Source organism: Protopterus annectens, chromosome 15.part0, assembly GCF_019279795.1.
Source record: "Protopterus annectens isolate FY-2018-M chromosome 15.part0, PAN1.0, whole genome shotgun sequence".
In the NCBI taxonomy this organism is placed as follows: Eukaryota; Metazoa; Chordata; order Ceratodontiformes; family Protopteridae; genus Protopterus; species Protopterus annectens.
Window position 1 is genome coordinate 557,729,515 of NC_056749.1, and position 18,394 is coordinate 557,747,908.

Consider the following 18,394-nt stretch of genomic DNA (forward strand, 5'->3'; position numbering starts at 1 on the left):
ACCAACAGTGTTACCATTTATCTGATAAACAACAGTACATAAATTTGTAAAATCAATAATGGAACATCAGGCAAAAGAACATAAAGTTTAATAAATTAACTTTACTTAAGAAAACAGTATCAATTCAGATTAAATATGCATTGATTGGCAAAACTTGGCATGCACAGAGAAATAAAATAAAAGGCATGAAAACAAACTGGATGCATACAAAAAATAAAAAGTAAATAACCTCCAAGTACCCAAGTTCCCTCACAACAGCTTTCTACAGAATTCCTCTGACTTAATGTCATAATAAACTAGTAATCACTATTTTCACAGATAGCATTTCTAGATGAATATACCACACAGACAAGTCAACCTATCTCATAGTACAGCATAACAGAAGACAGTTATGTGTTTTTTTTTCTCCATCGCCCATTATTCATTACAGGAGTTTATCTTACTGGTAGTGGATGGGAAGGGAAAAAAGTTAGCAAACAAGTTCTTTTACTTGACATAGCTACCATAAATATTGTCAATACCATCAAATTATGCATACTCTTTTTGGACTCCACCTGGTGTGCCTTAGAGGTATGCAAGTCATTATGTCTATTTTATATGAAAAGACAGTTCCTGATCTTTTACATTTTTTTACAGTCACAAAAGAAGATAGTTAGTCTAGATCTCCAACATACCTCAAGAGGCACTCCCTATTCTTTTATAAGCCAAAAGATAAAAGTTGCATATTCCTCAGCCTTGAGAACAACATGGTGGCTGCAGATGAGCATTACTCCTGGCTTCACAACTTTCATGACATGCAAGGCTCCCCATGTTCATGGTTTTTGCCATTTTAACAACTTGGTGAAGAGATATGCCAAATTTTGAATAAACTGCCCGGAGTAATTTCAGAGACCTAGAACACTGCATGCAGCTCTCTCACAGTTTTGATAGGGTCAGTACATCAAATGACCACTGTTTTTTATGCTTTAAAAGCATATCCCATTGATACACTTTAATGGCCATTGTTTCTAAAACACTGCCCTTGAGTGAAGGATGGTTACTACTGCTGTAGCATTCATTGTCTCATTCAACATATAGGTTGCCTTTTTTAGAATCTTGCTGGAAATGTTACTTCTGAACAGTACATTAGCAACTTAAATCAGATTCTCTCTGCTTTTTGTATCATGCATGGCCTTGTTTTAGATGTGCTATTTTTCCCAAAGGTAAAAGTCTGTTTGTACTGGTTTGAGGGATACTATACCTTTATGGTGCAAAATCCATTTATGAGGACATTGCTTATGAATTGTTTTGCATCCTTAACCGGCATCCATGTTTAGTCTAGCTGTATCATGATCAGTCTAATACCAGCAACGTTGATTCAGCTTTCTATAATGAATAGTGAGTCTCTGCTTACCTGTGGGTTTTAGATAAGCCCAGTCTGGAAAATTAAACATAAAGTTCATCTCTCTTATAATTTTCCTCTATATTCAGAATTTTAGGATATGCTCATGATTGAAGGCTCAGTGTCTGTTATTCTAAAAGCGCATTAGTTCTGGTTTAAGCACTTGGGCTTCAGGCCAGTTATTTTACATTAAGAAGGTTTGTGGCCTGCACTCTTGTGGGAGGAGAGGCTAGATCCTGCCCTTCTAAGCTGAAAAATTCTGGTTAAAGGATTATTGTGCCTGCTTATTTCAACTATTTTTTTCTGAAATTGGTGCGCCTTGTTTGCTGTAGCATAGACTAAATTCAGGCATGCTGAATTAGCTTTGTTTGTATAACTTGAGCACTAATCCAGGCCATCTTTTTTGGAGAAGGTTCCCCTGCACCCTAGTGCCAGGAGTGCGCAGTTAGAACTTGTCTTATTGAAGACTGCTGGAAGAGGACTCAGTTTTGAGCTTTTTTTACCGGTTAATTGGGTAATTTGTTTAAATCAGTTTGCTCATTTTCTATTGTTATATATAAAAAAATTGCACTTTATTTATTGGCTTTTACTGTATTTGTGTTTCTTCCTACTTTATTGCATTTATTACTGCTTGTTACTATCCTGATTAAATTGTAACTGTTATTCTAAGCCTTTGGTTGAAGCACTTGGGCTTCAGACCACTTGTTTTACATTAAGAATGTTTGTGGTCTGCACTGTTGTGGCAGGACAGGAAGCTTACATCCTTCTAAGTTGGGAGTTGCTGATCGAAGGCTTAGTGTCTGTTATTCTAAAAGTGTATTAGATCTGGTTTAAGCACTTGGGCTTTGGGCCAGTTATTTTACATTAAGAAGGTGTGGTCTGCACTCTTGTGGGAGGAGAGGGTAGATTCTGCCCTTCTGAGCTGGGAGTTTCTGTTTAAAAGCTTATTGTCCCTGCTTATTTGAACAGTTTCTTTCTAAAATCAGTATGCCTTGTTTGCTGTAACATAGACTAAATTCAGACCTGCTGAATCTAGCTTTGTTTATATAACTTGAGCACTAATCCAGACCATCTTTTTTTGGAGAAGGTTCCCCTGCACCCTCGTGGCAGGAGTGTGCAGTTAGAACTTGTCTGATCGAAGACTGCTGGAAAGGGGCTCAGTTTTTAGCTTTTTATTGGTTAAACGGTTAATTTCTTTAAATCAGTTTGCTCGTTTGCTACTGTTATATTATAAAAAAAATAAACTTTATGCATTGCCGCTTAGCTAGGATTAAACTATTCCCTACGCCATAAAGTCTGCTCATCAAATTTTCCCTTAGAACTAGCCATTTTTTTAAATTTTAGCACTCAGATCTGTTTCTTTAAGCTCAGCACTTGTTCAGAACTTGTTGGAAGCACCAAATATGCTACAAATTACTACAGCACTCAACTTTCCTCAGTTGTCTAGAAGAAAACAGTTTTTAGTACTTAATAAATAAGCACATATCCAGACATGTCTAAGGGTCAGCTCCCGGTGCCTGATGAAACTGGGCATCTTGGGGCAATGCAGAAATTGCTTCATGTACACAGACAGCCCTCTCCTCCTACCACCCAACACCCAGCACTACAACCTGTGAGAGATGCTCTTATATAGCCAAACTGGAAGCAAAGCTCTCTTCACCCAAGACTGGGCTAGACAGTCAAAAGGAGAAGGTAAACACTTGCAGCACACCACACTCATCACATAGTCCCTCAAAACCTACACCACCAAAACACACACATAGCAACACAAAACACACACCTACATTCTGGGAGGCTCTCAATAAAAATCTGCTCAAGAAACAGTGACCTCCAAAGAAGAAACGCAAGCAAACTCCACCCCCAACACAACCCAAATGACACATAGCCCACAAACTAAGAGTGCTACTCAACCACAGCCCATAAGGCATAACAATGTACCCAACACTCTAGTCATAGGTGACTCTATAGTCAGGCACACTGATGTTCCACTCACCAGGCTAAACATGAGAAAGTTACTGTTAGCTGTCTGTCGGGTGCCAAGTTCTGCCATGTAATGCATGCACTCAGGTTACTCCACAACAAGTACAAATATGATTCAGTCAATGTCCATGTTGGTATGAATAACCTGAGATGTAACTCCCTGGACTACATGAAAAGAGACATGGAGGAGCTCTCCAATCTTGTAGCCCAGCAGGTATGACCCTAGCCCTGAGTAGCATCCTACCATCACCCAGAATGATACCACAGTACAAGGACAAAATGATTGACTTCAACAATTGGCTAAGCTTCTCATGTCATTTTAAGGGGATCCAGTATCTGTCTGCCTGGGATGACATAATCAACAGACCACGATGCTTTGCCGGAGATAGCTTGCACCTTTCGCCCATGGAATTCTGGATATTGGCTAAGGCTCTTGCCACCCCTATAGTGCCTTTTTAAGGCAAGGTTCAAATGACAAATTCACCACCATAACAGGTACAAGCAAGCAGAATCTGAGGATAATGCTACTCAATGCTAGAAGTCTAAACCTCAAAATGCACTCCCTTCAGGCACTCCTTAAAATGGACAACATCAACATCTGTGCAGTGGCAGAGACCTGGTTCAAGGCTCCAGAGAGCACCCCTGCATTACCAGGCTATAATTCATACCACACCTTTCGGCCTTTTAACCTGGACCGAAACACGAAAGGCGGAGGTGTGTCCATATTCATTAAGGATATCCACAGCTCCGGGCAAGTTGCTCAGCATAATGCATCCAAGATTATCCAAGTGCAACTAACTCTGGGAAAGACTGCAATCCAAATTGTAACTTGCTACAGATCACCCACCATGCTCCTCTTTTCTCGATACACTGGAAAATATTAGTGTACAACCCAACACCCTAATAATGGGCGATTTCAACTACCCCACCATTAACTGGGAAAACTACTCATGTACCAACTCTTTTGCTCAACGTTTTCTGGAATTCATAAATTCCAATGCCTTGGATCAACTTATCCACACCCCCACCAGGGGCAGCAATATCCTAGCCCTGGCCATTACCAACAAGGGAGACCGGTGTTCCACACCAGAGGTCAATTCCTCGTTGGTTAGATCCGACCACAAGCTAATCACCGTAGACATCCACAACCTACCCCCCCCCCCCCCATTAGGGAAACCACTGTAAAAAATTTCTCCAAAGCCAACTTCACGCTTCTTAAGACAGAAGTGGCAAACTTCACGATACCTATGCTGGCGGACAATAGAGGTATGACTGCTGAATCATACTGAATCCTACACAAATGTATTTTATAAGCACTTACACGAGTGCATAAATCGTGCTATCCCTAACAAGAACCAAGATGCTATCCTCCAAAAAAAGGAAGCCAATCTGGTGGTCCCCTGCCATAAACAAACTCTACAACAGAAGAAATAAACTGTTGTAAAAAAGAGTAAAATCCCATTATTGGAGGAACTCCCTGGTCAGCCTCAGTAAGAAGCTGAGATCCCTCATAAAATCCTCCAAAGCTAGTTACGAAAACAAAAATCACCACTGATTCTAAAGGCAACCAAAAAGCATTCTATAGCTATGTCAGGAATCTCAATGGCAACATGCAGATCTTCTCTCTGTTACAGCACAATGGCACTAAATATACAGAACCAACTGATATTGCCAACATCCTGGCAGATAGGATTGTGCTATCTTTACCCACCTCTTACCCTCTAAAGGTCCCATCTTTATACCAGAAGAATGCAAAGTTTCTGTAATCACAGCTGCATAGGTAAAAACCACATTCTCCAAAGCCAAGAACACAGCATCCATGGGACATGACAACATCCCAGGCTGCATTCTACATGAACTACGGAATGAACTGGCACCCCACCTAAGCACCATATTGAATCATGGCCTCACCTCAGGCTTTGTTCCCACTGAATGATGCACAGTGATGGTTATCCCACTCCACAAAGGGGGAGCCACCATGGACATCAGGAACTACTGCCCTATTAGCCTAACAAGCCTGGTCTGCAGGTCCATGGAACGTATCATCATGGAACTTATAAACAAAGACTTTGGTAATCTCCAAACTCTGGACCCCACCCAGTTCGGGTTTGTAAAAGGCAGATCATGTCTCCTAAACCTGATAGACTTCTTTGAAACAGTCACCAAAGCTGAAGATGAGGGTAAGGTGGTTCACACAGCCTATCTAGATCTCGCCAGGGCTTTTGACACCATCCCCCACTCTGGAATTACAGATAAGCTCACTAAACTAGGTGTAAATCCCTATGTCACAAGATGAGTTGCCAACTGGCTCACTGACAGAACCCACACTGTGAAAGTAGCAGACTCCAAATCCGACTTCAATCCAGTGACAAGTGGAGTACCACAGGGTTCTGTCCTGGGTCCTCTCATGTTTGGTATCTACTTTTCTGAAGTACAAGCTAACACAGAAAGTCTTTGGCTAATGAAGTTTGCAGATGACTGCAAACTAGGAGCCATAATCAAAACTCCTAATAATGTGGACATCCTATAAAAGGACCTCACTGAGACAGATGCCTGGTGTCAAAGCCATGGCCTCAATTTCAATACTTAACACTGAAAGTGTAATGAGACCTTGGGACACAGGTAGACAGTAGTCTTTCCTTTGATAATCACATCGCCACAGTAGTCAGAAAATCCTTCTATGTGGCACACCTCATCACAAAAGGTTTCTCATCCAGGAAAAAAGAGGTCATTGTTCCCCTCTACTCATCACTCATTAGACCCATTATAAAGTACAACGCCCCTTTTGGTATGTACCTCACAAGACATCTACAACAACTGGAAAGGCTGCAAAAATTCCTCACAAAGAGGATTACCATCCGCAAACAGATGCCCTATGCAGACCGTCTCAAAAACCTCCAGCTTTACTCCATCGTATATCACCTACTCAGGGGCGATCACTGCCTAACATATAAAGCATGTCAAACCCAGAGTGTTGGACATGCTTCACTTAAAGAAATCCCAATTCCTACAAGCTACACGCTCTAGGGACCTAAACCTTGTCACCACAATAAACAGAACATGCTGGAGGGATAGATTCTTGTCCCAGAGACTTTCCATACTCTGGAACAAATTACCTATCGATATCAAACAAAGCTTCTCATTAGCACTCTTCAAGAAAAATCTTGATGATTGGATGGGAAATAAGAAATTCACCCTGTGGATCACCTCTATAGCTCTGCTCAACAGGGGCACAGGAAAATAATTTTTTTGGGTGGCGAAAGCCAGGGTACCTTTTTTGGCTAGGCTTATGTAGGCCCTAGGGCCAATAGCCTAGTACCTACCTATGAACCTATACAATGTCATATGAATGCCATTGGCCTTTTACTAGGGTAATTTGGCAGCCAAGTAATGTGATGACCATTTACCCCCAAATCATTGATATCTCTTTGAAGTGCATCCTTCAACTGACTAACATTTCACATACTTTTGTTTCTCTATTTCTGTCTTAGAGCTGATTTTGTAAATTTTGGAAAGGAAGGTTTTTACAAGTCTTAAGGCACATTAGAAACATTTTCAAATTAATTTTTTACAGTTCTTTAGACTGTTGCATTCCATCCATTTTTCAAAATGCCACAAGTTAATCATTACTGATGACACAAGTGCACTTCATTCTTCAATATAGGAAGTATTTCTTGCAGTGAGATTAACACACATGCCAGTGATCTAATTTCTCCAGCCATGTCATTGTATACTTGTCACTTTCTAATTATTTTACCAGTTTACAGGAACAGTTACTTTGAAATCTTGAGAGGACTCCCCTGTTGTGCCTACTTCAGAATAAGCTTTTACAATAACACTTAATGCTTTTAGGTTAAGCAAAAGCCTATGCACACATCTGTTGCTGCTATCAAGAACAGTAATTTTAAACCCACGTCTTCCAGAAGTTTGCTAGGAGTAAAGAGTACAACCTGATGAATTATTTTTTTTATTTTATTTTTTATTACCCACCAATAATTCTTTGACATTATTTGGAATTACATACAGTGATCTCAGCCACTGTTTAACAATTCTGAGATGTCTTCCATGACTGCATTCCTTATGGAGTCATATTTAAATAGAATCAATCACCCCTTCTTCATGACTACAAAATATATTTAACAGCATCCATAAAATCTTACAACTGTACCAAGTTGTTTTCACCTTGATAAAGGAGTGAGTGTAGACCTCTCACTACATACATAGGTTGCTGATCTCTCTTTTGCCCTATTTATGTAGTAAGCAAAAGCACAGATTTCTGTATTCCTTAAAGTTTATTAATTAAATGAAACGCTCCTTAGCATCATTTAGCAACTCTTTGACTTCTTAACCCATGTCAGATTAGGCCTTTGTCTCTTTAACATTCTATGATACTGATCACTCATGAGGCAGTGTTCATATCCCAATATCAAGATATGTAACTGCAAGCCGTCTGCTTTGACTGGCATGTGCACAATGATTTTGTTTACTTTCATTTTGCATGTAAAATTTCATATGCCAATGCATTTTCTTTGCATCATCCATATTGAAAGCAGGGTGCTCAGAATGTAGCAGTGCCATCCTGGGGTTTTGAAGATGTTCTGAGATATCGCAATTTAGTTCTTTGTTAAAGTTCACTACATTTTGTTTTGACAAGTTGACCACAAGAGCCTTGGCTCCTCCATGGGACCAGTGTTTCAGTGTTCCCTTGCACACATACATATTTGGTGGATCAGATCATATGAAAATAAATGTGATCATAAAGTTATATATATTCCATATAATGTGATTCTTCATGCTTAAGTATTTCTAATTTTTTTTCTAAAGGGAGTAGAGAAGACCCAATGAAAATAATGAATAACAGGTTGATGCATTTTAAGCAGATACTTGCGTATCAAATAATTGCCTCTTCACTTACTGGTGACAATTTACTGCATGAGTAAATTCTGTTTTCTGTTCTTTTGATTTAGCCATAGCTCAGCTAAGGTTGGTTACTCCCCTCCTGTGTAGTCTATAATCTGCAGGTAGCAGTGAAGGAAATAAAACGTCTTTGAGTCTTTTACTGTTGCATTCAGCCTACCATAGAAGACCTTGGACGTTAGAGTCACTTTAGCTCTGGTGTCTGTTAAGGTCTTGGGATTTACATTTATTTCTCAGTTTTGTCAAATAAAAAATTATCTGTACAGCCCTTAAGTATTAAGTTGTCTAGGCAAAATGTGTTCTGTCCTCTCCTTTGTATCAAGGCCATATCACCATTACATGTCACAAAGCTTGAAGTAAACATTTTAGAAGATGCCATGAAGGGTCACTTTAGGAGAGTATATTTTCTGTTGCCTTTAATGTACACACTTCTTTGAAGTCCTTACCTATATGAGAATTATTTACTTTGGCAACCTTAGTGAAACCAGAAGTAACTAGTTTCTCTGTTTTTGGTGTACTATTTTTAGCAGGTGAGGATTGGTAGATAACATAGTCTCAAAAGATGCTAAATTGTGAGGCAGCAAGTTTCTGCTTCCTGAAAATGTGGAACATTGTTTTTCTCTCTCCCATATGGTCCTTCATTTGCCTGACCTGATTCTGTGGTCTCTCTGTTTCTTCTCTAATACCTTCTCTATGAGAAGGGTTAGGTAGGCTTGTCCCTGTCATGGTTTTGATACACTCTGTACTGGCTTTTGTTAGGATCCCATTTGTATAGTGTGTGATTTGTACTGGCTTTTGTTAGGATCCCATTTGTATAGTGTGTGATTTATTGACCGAGATGAATTTGAGGTAAATCATGCTGCTGAAAATTGAAATGTTGAGGAAGTTCTAGGGATAACTGCAAGCAAACATGAAGAGCTAAACCCTAAATATACACATCCTGGAAATCATCATTTTCAATATCGGAAAAGTCAGCTACAAAATACAAACCCCTTAGCTAATGGTAAAACTGCATGGGTTTGGTGGGTACAAGAAGCTGATCTATAACTTCTATTTTATTGCAATATTTTCAATATTCTGTTTCTAAATATTTATACAGTGCATTTGGCTCATTCTTGCTCATTTTCAGAAAGTCTTCCCTAGTCAATCCTTTGATATTCCATAGACCTCCTAATTATGAAACTTTGCTCCTTGTCACTGTTTATAGGTAAAGTCACAATAATATTTTAATTTACATATATTTTATACAATAATGCCCTTTTTTGCTTTTAAATTACATTGTTAAGCATGTAACTGTAAAACCTGCATGGCAGTTTTGAGGATTACATACCCTTGTTCTCCCCGTCCGTACTTTTGCTGACTTTAAGCTTGAGGTCTTTACTGCCATAATCAGAATTGCACTTATTATGAGTCCTGATCCTCTTACTATTTATTATTCATTACTGTTTTATGGGGGTACAAGTCATTCAGTATAACTGTTCTTACACTGCACTTCTTTTCCACTCTTGCTATGGACTCTGATTTCAGAATTTCAATCTACTCTCTCAGATGCTTATGGTCTGTCTTCAATGTATTCTATGCCCCCATTCCTTTTAACTCTGCCCAGCAGCTTCTCATCAATAGGGCATCTTTCTCAAACAAGTAACATTACACATTTCTGATCCTTTCCAGTGAAAGACCTTTATAGTGATTGAATTTTTTATACATTCACTCTGATTCTGCTCATGTCGAGCTTCTAATTAATGCATGGGCCATGGTAACATGCTGAAAACATCAAAGAATGCATGCATATATATGACATAACTTATATTTCTAGCTTTTGCTTGCTATCAGACAAACAACATAGATTTAGAAATGCCTTCGGTACCACCACTACCTTATTCACTTCAACTGACTCCATTCTTATAGCGTCAATGATGGTCTGGTCACTGCTGTTGTATTTGGTATAGATAGATGTATAGATATAAATACAGATATAGATATAAGTCTAACTAAGGCTGGTCAAAGGGGGGTGGCTGTCCCAGGCACAAGCTGTCAGGGGCTCAAATGGAAGGTACTGACAAAGTGCAGGTGTAGAACTAGCATTTGTTATGAAGCCAAGATAATGTTGTATCTCATACATGAACCCAGTACTACATTTGTATTCATGACAACTGGGTAAGGTAAGTGTGCAGTGTGCTACCACCTGTGCAATGTACTTGTTACAGTTATAGTAGTGAAAGCCTTGTATTTTCTCTTTAACTTTCCATCTATGGAGTTGACTATTTTACATCTCTTTCATCATCACTCACATTATTGCTTCCATTTCATCTGACCTTTAAGAGATGATATCTGTGACATCAGTCTCCATGAGAAACCTCCCATTTCTTTAATCATCATGAATCTACCCGGTCTTTCCTTTAGTACTTCTTTTGTCTTCTCACTTTTTTGTTCCCACTGTTACACAGCATCAGCATAGGCCATAAAATTGGCACTTTTGGTTTTCTAACTTCCAACCAGATTTCTTAACATTCACTTTTCTACAACCACATTCATAACCAAAGCAATCAATACTTTACTCATTGGATATCCTTGCTTCACACCTCTTTTTTTATATTCACTTCATTTCCAAACCAGCCATTCACAATCACTTTGTTATACATGTTGTTACAAACTGAAATTAATAATCTTACAAATCTCTCATATATTGTCATGGTTAATACTGTTGTATACTTTTTCAGCATCAGTCATAACTATCTTACATTCAGCTTTCTCTCTCTGACTATATAAGCAACCACTTCCTTTAATATGCTCAACAAGTCCTTCTCGTGTTTTATCTAAATCCTATACGTTGCATATAATACATAACGTAACTCTTTGTCCATTTGTCTCTGAATTATTTTCATACATTTTATAAAGTGTATTTCTTAAAGTTCTCCTCTCCCTTCTTTTTATATATAAATGTATTAATTCCTTCACATACATATTTTATTTCAGACATCAATCTCACACTACTTATTCATCGCATTTAATAGTATTTCCTTTTGTTCTTTGCCCATCCTGTTTTTATAAAATGCATAACCAGTTCCATCTGTGACTGGTACATTACTGATAATTATTTGTTTTCAATACTGACTCAAGCCATTCCTACTTAACTTCTTCACCATAGCTTTTACTATTTTTTCATTAAATGTTTTAACCCCCCACCCTTAACTTTTTTTCCTTTCTGTCTCTCATTTTGTAGCACTCTGTCATGTAGTCTACAATTCTTATTACATTTTCCTGTTCATAAAATCTCTTGTCTTCATCCACCATCATAGTTGTCAAACTCTCATTGTAAGAAATCTGGACAAAGCCAAAAATAATGGAGGGACAAAGGCCCCAAAATATGGACAAATTTTAAATATTGCTCCTATAAACTTAGAAAGTTGATAAAATGACAGATTTTGTATTATTATATATTTTATGAAGGATACTAAACCTTGGCTCTAGGTGAGTGTCACTATTGAAGTGACACCCCGACTCCATGTGCAAAGATGGGAAAAAGGTATTGTGGGTGGATGTCTGTCTTTATTTTGTATTATTTAGTTGCTTCAAGCCTCAGTGATTTTCCAACAAATAGCACATTTTATGTGGAGCAGACCAATAATCTAGGCGTTCTGCAAAAATCTGGATAGTTGAGAGGTATGTGCACCATACATTTCATTATACCTTCTTCACTTTTAATTTTTTTCCTTAAAAATGTTATACATCCTCATTTTTCATTATAAAAGAAGCTTCCGTTTACACATCATATCTTCTATTTTTCCATGTACTTCTATGTTCATAGGTGATTACAAGGCTAATGACTCCTGGAGGCCTTATTAAGCCAAGTCATGTTTCCCAAGGTGAGACTCAATCTCTGCACCTTGTGTCTGTGAGGTAAAAACCTTAACCATTAGACCAACCCCAATACTTCTTAACAGTACCCATTCTTTTAAAGAGGTAGTTCCAATGGAGATACAGTTGTTTACAGGAGTGATCTTGTAGCAATTTCTAGTTAAGTGGCTTGCTCAAGGCCAAAAAGCAGGCAACTTAGAGATATGAGTGTTACGCATGTACCACAGGACTACAGCTCACAGCCTTTAATCCTCTGTGCCAAAAGGAAAAGCTACAATACTCTTTCTTTTCCTAAAATTGTCATTTTCTAAAGCCTCTTCATGTTAATTTATACAGGTCTTATATATATTTTTTTGGTTTTTCTCATATTCCTTTTCCAATAAACCACTACATCTAGGACTCAAAGAGATTATTACTGCTAGTGTTAATTGTGTAACTCAAGACTACCAATTTGCATGATAATCTCTGATTTAGAGACAAGATAAAACTGCACAAAGGAACCCCGTTAGCATTCACTTACTATGTCTCTGAATCCAATACTGCACTGTCATAGGTAGCCATGTGAATGTTCCCTTACCAGCCCATGCATTGTGGTTAGACAGACATTACCCACACATACACAACCTCACTCACTCACTCACTCACTCACTCACTCACTCACTCACTCACTCACTCACTTGTGACCACACATACACACTGTTTCCCTATACTCACTTCCTTACCTTCTGCAGGGTGAGCAGACAGACACACACACACACACACAAAAAAAAAAACACAGATGGCTATGTGGTATATACCGGTATTATAGTACAAGCTATGACCATTTTATAGGGGTATGCCATCAAAAAATAACATATATATTTTTTCCTTCTCCCAAAAAATAATTATATAAATACACAAAAATATAACTAACTAAATAAATAAATAACTTGGTAGAGTAATGCTCTGAATAACTGTGCTGCATAGTTCTGGTGCTGCCACCATTTGGGGATAACCCATGGCTAATTAGTATTAGCCATACCTCAAGAGTGCTACAATTGCATGTGGGTTTACTGGTAGTAAGCTTTTCTGAATCCCAGGAACACCTTTGTGTGCGTGTGTTTCATTTTGCTAAATGGCAAATGTGGTTCATCTTTCAGTTTAGTTATTTTACCTTACTTCAGTGTTAAACTAAGTGCAGATATGGGAGGGTGGAATCATACCAAACACAAAATGACTTAAGCTCAGTACTCTGTGCAAGGGTCACTATAATACTGCAAAAAATACATGTTTCAGGTGAGTCTAAAGGCAAATAAGAAGAAAATAAACATACCAAAAATCTCTCAGCTCAAGTAAATGTTTAAAACAGTATATGAAGAACAGCTGTGAATTTTATTTGCAAAGCTTGCAGTTATCACAGAGGATATTTTCACAGTCAGAAAGACTAATACCCAACATCAGATAGAGCTGTTAATCTTATAGAGAAGGTAGATGACCTATAAGATCAAAAACTGGCCATCTGGGTAGAACTACAGGAGACTGGTAAAAGAATGTCCAGCATGAACAGACATCTAGTTTTGTAAAATGTAAAGCTGTGCAAACAGAAAGCAGATCACAAAGACAGAACCATCATATGACAGTGATTGTAGAAAGAGTGGGGAGCCAGAATTACATGACTTCATTTTGATGATGAAAGTGAGAAGCAACCTAAACAGATAACAAAAGACAGAATGCATACACCAGGATGGCAGAAGCACAGATGGAAATGGTTCAGTATTGCAAACATTTGAAGAGATTCACCAGATAGACCCCCACTCCTTTACCCATATATCCAGGTGGTCTTATGAATTGTACCAGGTTGGAAGGCCTATCGACTCATCATAGTGAGGCACAGGCATCCATTATTAAACTGAAAGGGCTGTATCATCTCGAAGATTGTACGTAAGAATAACAGAAGAGTTTACTTATCAGCTGACTAGGTGGAGAAAGCTATGAGCTCATGTCTGAAGAAGCTGAAAGCTATGAAAAATATGTATGGATTGATATCATAGCCACAGAGACAAGATAAATACTCAGTCTGCAGTCATAGGAGGTCAAAGAATTCAACATGGATCACTAAGGAAAGGGTAGCCATAAATAGGTTCAAAGTTCATAGTTGTATTCTAGGCTAATGGCCACCAGGGCCTTTTAAAGCCTAGCTGTATCATACAACCCAGTTGTGTCCATCTATCTAGGGCACTTATTAAGAGGGGTATTTTAGTTAGGAGGCTTCTACGGATCATGGGTGGTATGTTAGAGGAGGACAGTAATGCCCAAGCTATCAGAGATATGGAGGTCAGACCCAGAGTAAATTTCCTGTTTCCCATCCACTGGTCAAGGTTATAGTCAAAAAGGTTTAGGGATGGACTCTGTTTCACATGGATTGGGAGGCTGCTCCAGAGCATGAGGATCATTTGAGACATATCCATCTCACCAACATGTCATATATGTCACAAGGAAAACTTAAATCCTTGGATCCAGTCTTTCTGTTATTAATTCCCCATCTCTTCTTAGAATCTGTGCCTTTAAAAAGGGAAGGCACTGGCCATGCTCAGACCACGCTGAATGGATTCTGTCTTGCATATGTAATTATTAATTCCCTATCTCTTCTTGGAATCTGTGTGTAGAAAAGGAAGACATGGGGGATGCTCAGAACATGCTGAAGGGATTATATCTTACAGATGTAGTTATCAATTCCACATTTCTTCTTTGAGTCTGTGCCTGTAGAAAGGGAAGACAGTGGGCATGCTCAGAACATGTTGAAAGGTTTATATCTTAAACAGGTAATTATTAACTCCCCATCTCTTCTTAGAATCTGTGCTTGTAGAAAGGGAAGGCACTGGGAAGGCTCAGAACATGCTGAAGGAATTCTATCTTACAGATATAATTATAGCCAGATCTTTGTGACTTAAATGTGGTGAGCTGCATAGGCTGTAAAGTGAACACAAAAAGACACGAGAGAGATGAACCTCCAGCATAAAGAAATGTTGGCTTTTTGACTGACCATGTCTAAAAAGCTAAGGCAAGTAATAGCAGAGAGGAACAGCTAACAGGAAAGGGGTGAAAAAATAGTAAGAAACAGAGCTTACCTGCAAAGAAAAGAGCAGCATCAAAACCAGAAAGAGGGAAAGAAGCAAGGTTATAAACTAGAAGAAAAATCAGGAGAAACAGAGAATGTAGCAGAAATCAAGGAAGATGGAATGGAGAGGATTGCACTTGGACAGAAGAGCTCTTGAAAGAGATGACAGATGGAAAGGAATCCAATTGTTGTGCAATAGGTCTGAGAGCTAGAAGAAAATGCAGCAAGACTTGCGAAGGCATAAAGAATGAAAAGCAAACAGAGTGAATGATCTGATGGAAGAAAAAGAGATGCAGTTATTAGACCTGGAGATAATGGACCAGTAAGGACTACTACAAATCTGGTTGTCAACTGCCCTTACATTTACAGACAGTAAAAAGCCTCCAGAATGTTAAATGTCCAACAAGTCTGTAAAACAATGCAATTATCCACAAAAGAGTCAGATGGCATAAAAGGCAAAAGGCTGCCATGCAACAGTATTCTCTGACAATACACAACAGTTAGTAACCATTGCACAGGTGTGGGTTTATTTTTCTGAATACTGAGGAGAACATTATTTATAACTAAAGGTTCTCTTGATGGTGTATTGTCTTAGTGCGTGTCCTTGTAGCATGACTTCACTGACTTTGATGGATTTTTTAGCATCAATGAGGTTTTACACTCTTATTTTTATTTTCGTAAATTATACCACTGTCCTCCTATACTGGTGCAAGCTATATGCAGATTGTCTCCGCAAGGATGGAAGGCCTATAAACCCAGCATCATGGGATACAAGCACCATTACTAAACAAGAGGCACTGTGTCTGTAAATGTTATCCTTGGTCATTTCCCTACATATAGCACACCTTAATAGGTGGTGATGGCACATTCCATATGTACAAATCTAATGTTCCGCCAAGTACCAGATTAGCACTGCACAGAATCATGGGACTATGACTAGGAATCATTTTTACTCTGATGGAGCCCTAGTACCACCTCAGGTAAGAAGGTTCTCTATCTGTTTTTACAGACCCTCTTCTTCCAGTAAGAGCTGCAATGCTGGGGCTGATGGTCAACCTCCTGTAACTGACAGTGCAGCTGAGAATAATACCAGATGATGGCAGGGAACTTCCAGATTATTTTAATAGAAAGCCTTGTGATAGTTTAAAATGTGAACAAAAGTACCTGAGATTCTTTGAAAACCTTTAAACCGAGGTTTTATTTTTAATTTGAGCAGGTGGTGTTGACCTTTAGTGTGGGAGTACTGCACATGCATTTTAAGCATTTTTCTCATATCCCTAGACCAATTAATTAAAGACTCAAGAATACAGAATAAATCATTGCTGAACTTTTTATTATGTCCTCAAAATCAGATGAGCAAGTAAAACTCTTGACACTAATTTCTTTCTTGCTTGGATTAACTTGTACATATACAGCACACAGCAAAATGGAGTTGTAACAAAAGAACAGAAATATCACAGCTCATACTTTTCTGTAAATGAATAGTTATTATTCATCATAACATTTTGGTTACTTCTACTAAGGGGTCATTTTAATACATGGTACTATCGTGAATTCCTTGTGTTTTTTTATTTGGAAAACTACAAATTTACCTGTCTTTAGAAAATGCCACATACTGTCATAATACATAAATCTCTTGCATCATTTTTAATAATGCACCTTTGTAGGTGACATTTTATATGGACTGTGTATTGCTGAAAATGGGTTATTGCATTCAGTGGTGTTTCATCACCTTTTATTATTTGATTCATTAATTCTCTGATAACTTGTTTTATCCATTTTAGAGTCACAGGGAGTATGGCATTGTCCTGTAACTCACTGGGTACAAAGCTGTGAAATTATTCATGAATGGGGCATGATGTTATTGTAAGATGCTGTCTCTCACACACACACACATACACACACACACTCGCACACCATATTTACAGACAATATGATAGAGTACCAGTAATCTTAAATCAAATCTTTATAATGTGGGAAGAAAGTAAATCAACTATAAAACTCACCTGTACTCAAGGAGGACATGATGACATTTGAGAATATATACCCCGACTGAGAAACGAACTCAGGAACCAAGCACTGTGAATCAACAACTCCAACTGCTGTGTCACATGTACAAATCAGAAATGTCTTGCCTTTACTTTAACTTTTATCAGTGCTGCCAATTAATTAACACAAGAAATTTCATCCACTAATTTCTTGTGCACATTTCATCATGTCTGAGAATTTTGATGACATTCTTACTGTACTGAAACTTCATTTATAACCAATCATTTGTAAATATTATCACAAAGTCCAGTGCAAATAGTAGTGTAACAGTGTCTGATCTTTGTTTAAATATCTTTCATAATGTATTTCTTTAATGTATGAGTTCATTTACCTTCTTGTAATCCTGGGTCGAATATGAAAAGTTTCCATGTCAATCAGTATTCTACACCAATCAATAAAATAAAGCAAAATACATATGTACATACAAATAAATACAGAGTAATACATCATTATTTAATAACAATAACAATACACATATTGAACGGTTGCAGTGCTCATTAGAACATTATAAACAAAAATTATATTTCCTTTACCAATAGCAAGCCTTTTGGAACTTTATGCTCGTTAAAATAAATTTACGTTGTCGAATTGTATATCCTAAAATCCTCAAAACCGGATGATAATACGCCTATATGCATTGATTATTTATTCAGTCAGAATTATTTAAACCATCAGGAAATACTAGGAGAAACTGATGCTGTGTATGTTATATAAAACGAGTGGAGGTTAGCAGTTAACAGAAACAGAAATCCTAGATAAAAGGGAAAGGAAGACTAGCAGTGAAGCATCCACCAGTTATACCCATCATATTACATACTAATAATTATAATTATTTGTTCATTTAAATATTCTAATAGTCAAATATCAACATTGTTTGTCCACTGATGTCCCATCAGAAACAAATATTCCATTCTTTCCTTGTAACAGATGAATACCTTATTACATTTCTAAGGACCGACACATATACTGCAAGTAAAAATTAAATCAGATTCCAGGTTTTTATACAATAAACATTAAAATATTAATAGCCAGGCACTTGGCATATTATAAAATCACATTAACCTTATGCCCAATAGCACATTTTACAAAACCATGCAATGATTTATGGCAAA

At 37.8% G+C, this 18,394-nt stretch overlaps 1 protein-coding gene across 1 annotated transcript in view; it reads left to right on the top strand.

Annotated features, from left to right (window-relative positions):
- Window positions 1-18,394, top strand: part of LOC122789919 (cytokine receptor common subunit gamma-like) — a 1,562,088-nt gene that overhangs the window by 323,601 nt on the left and 1,220,093 nt on the right. The window lies entirely within an intron of this gene.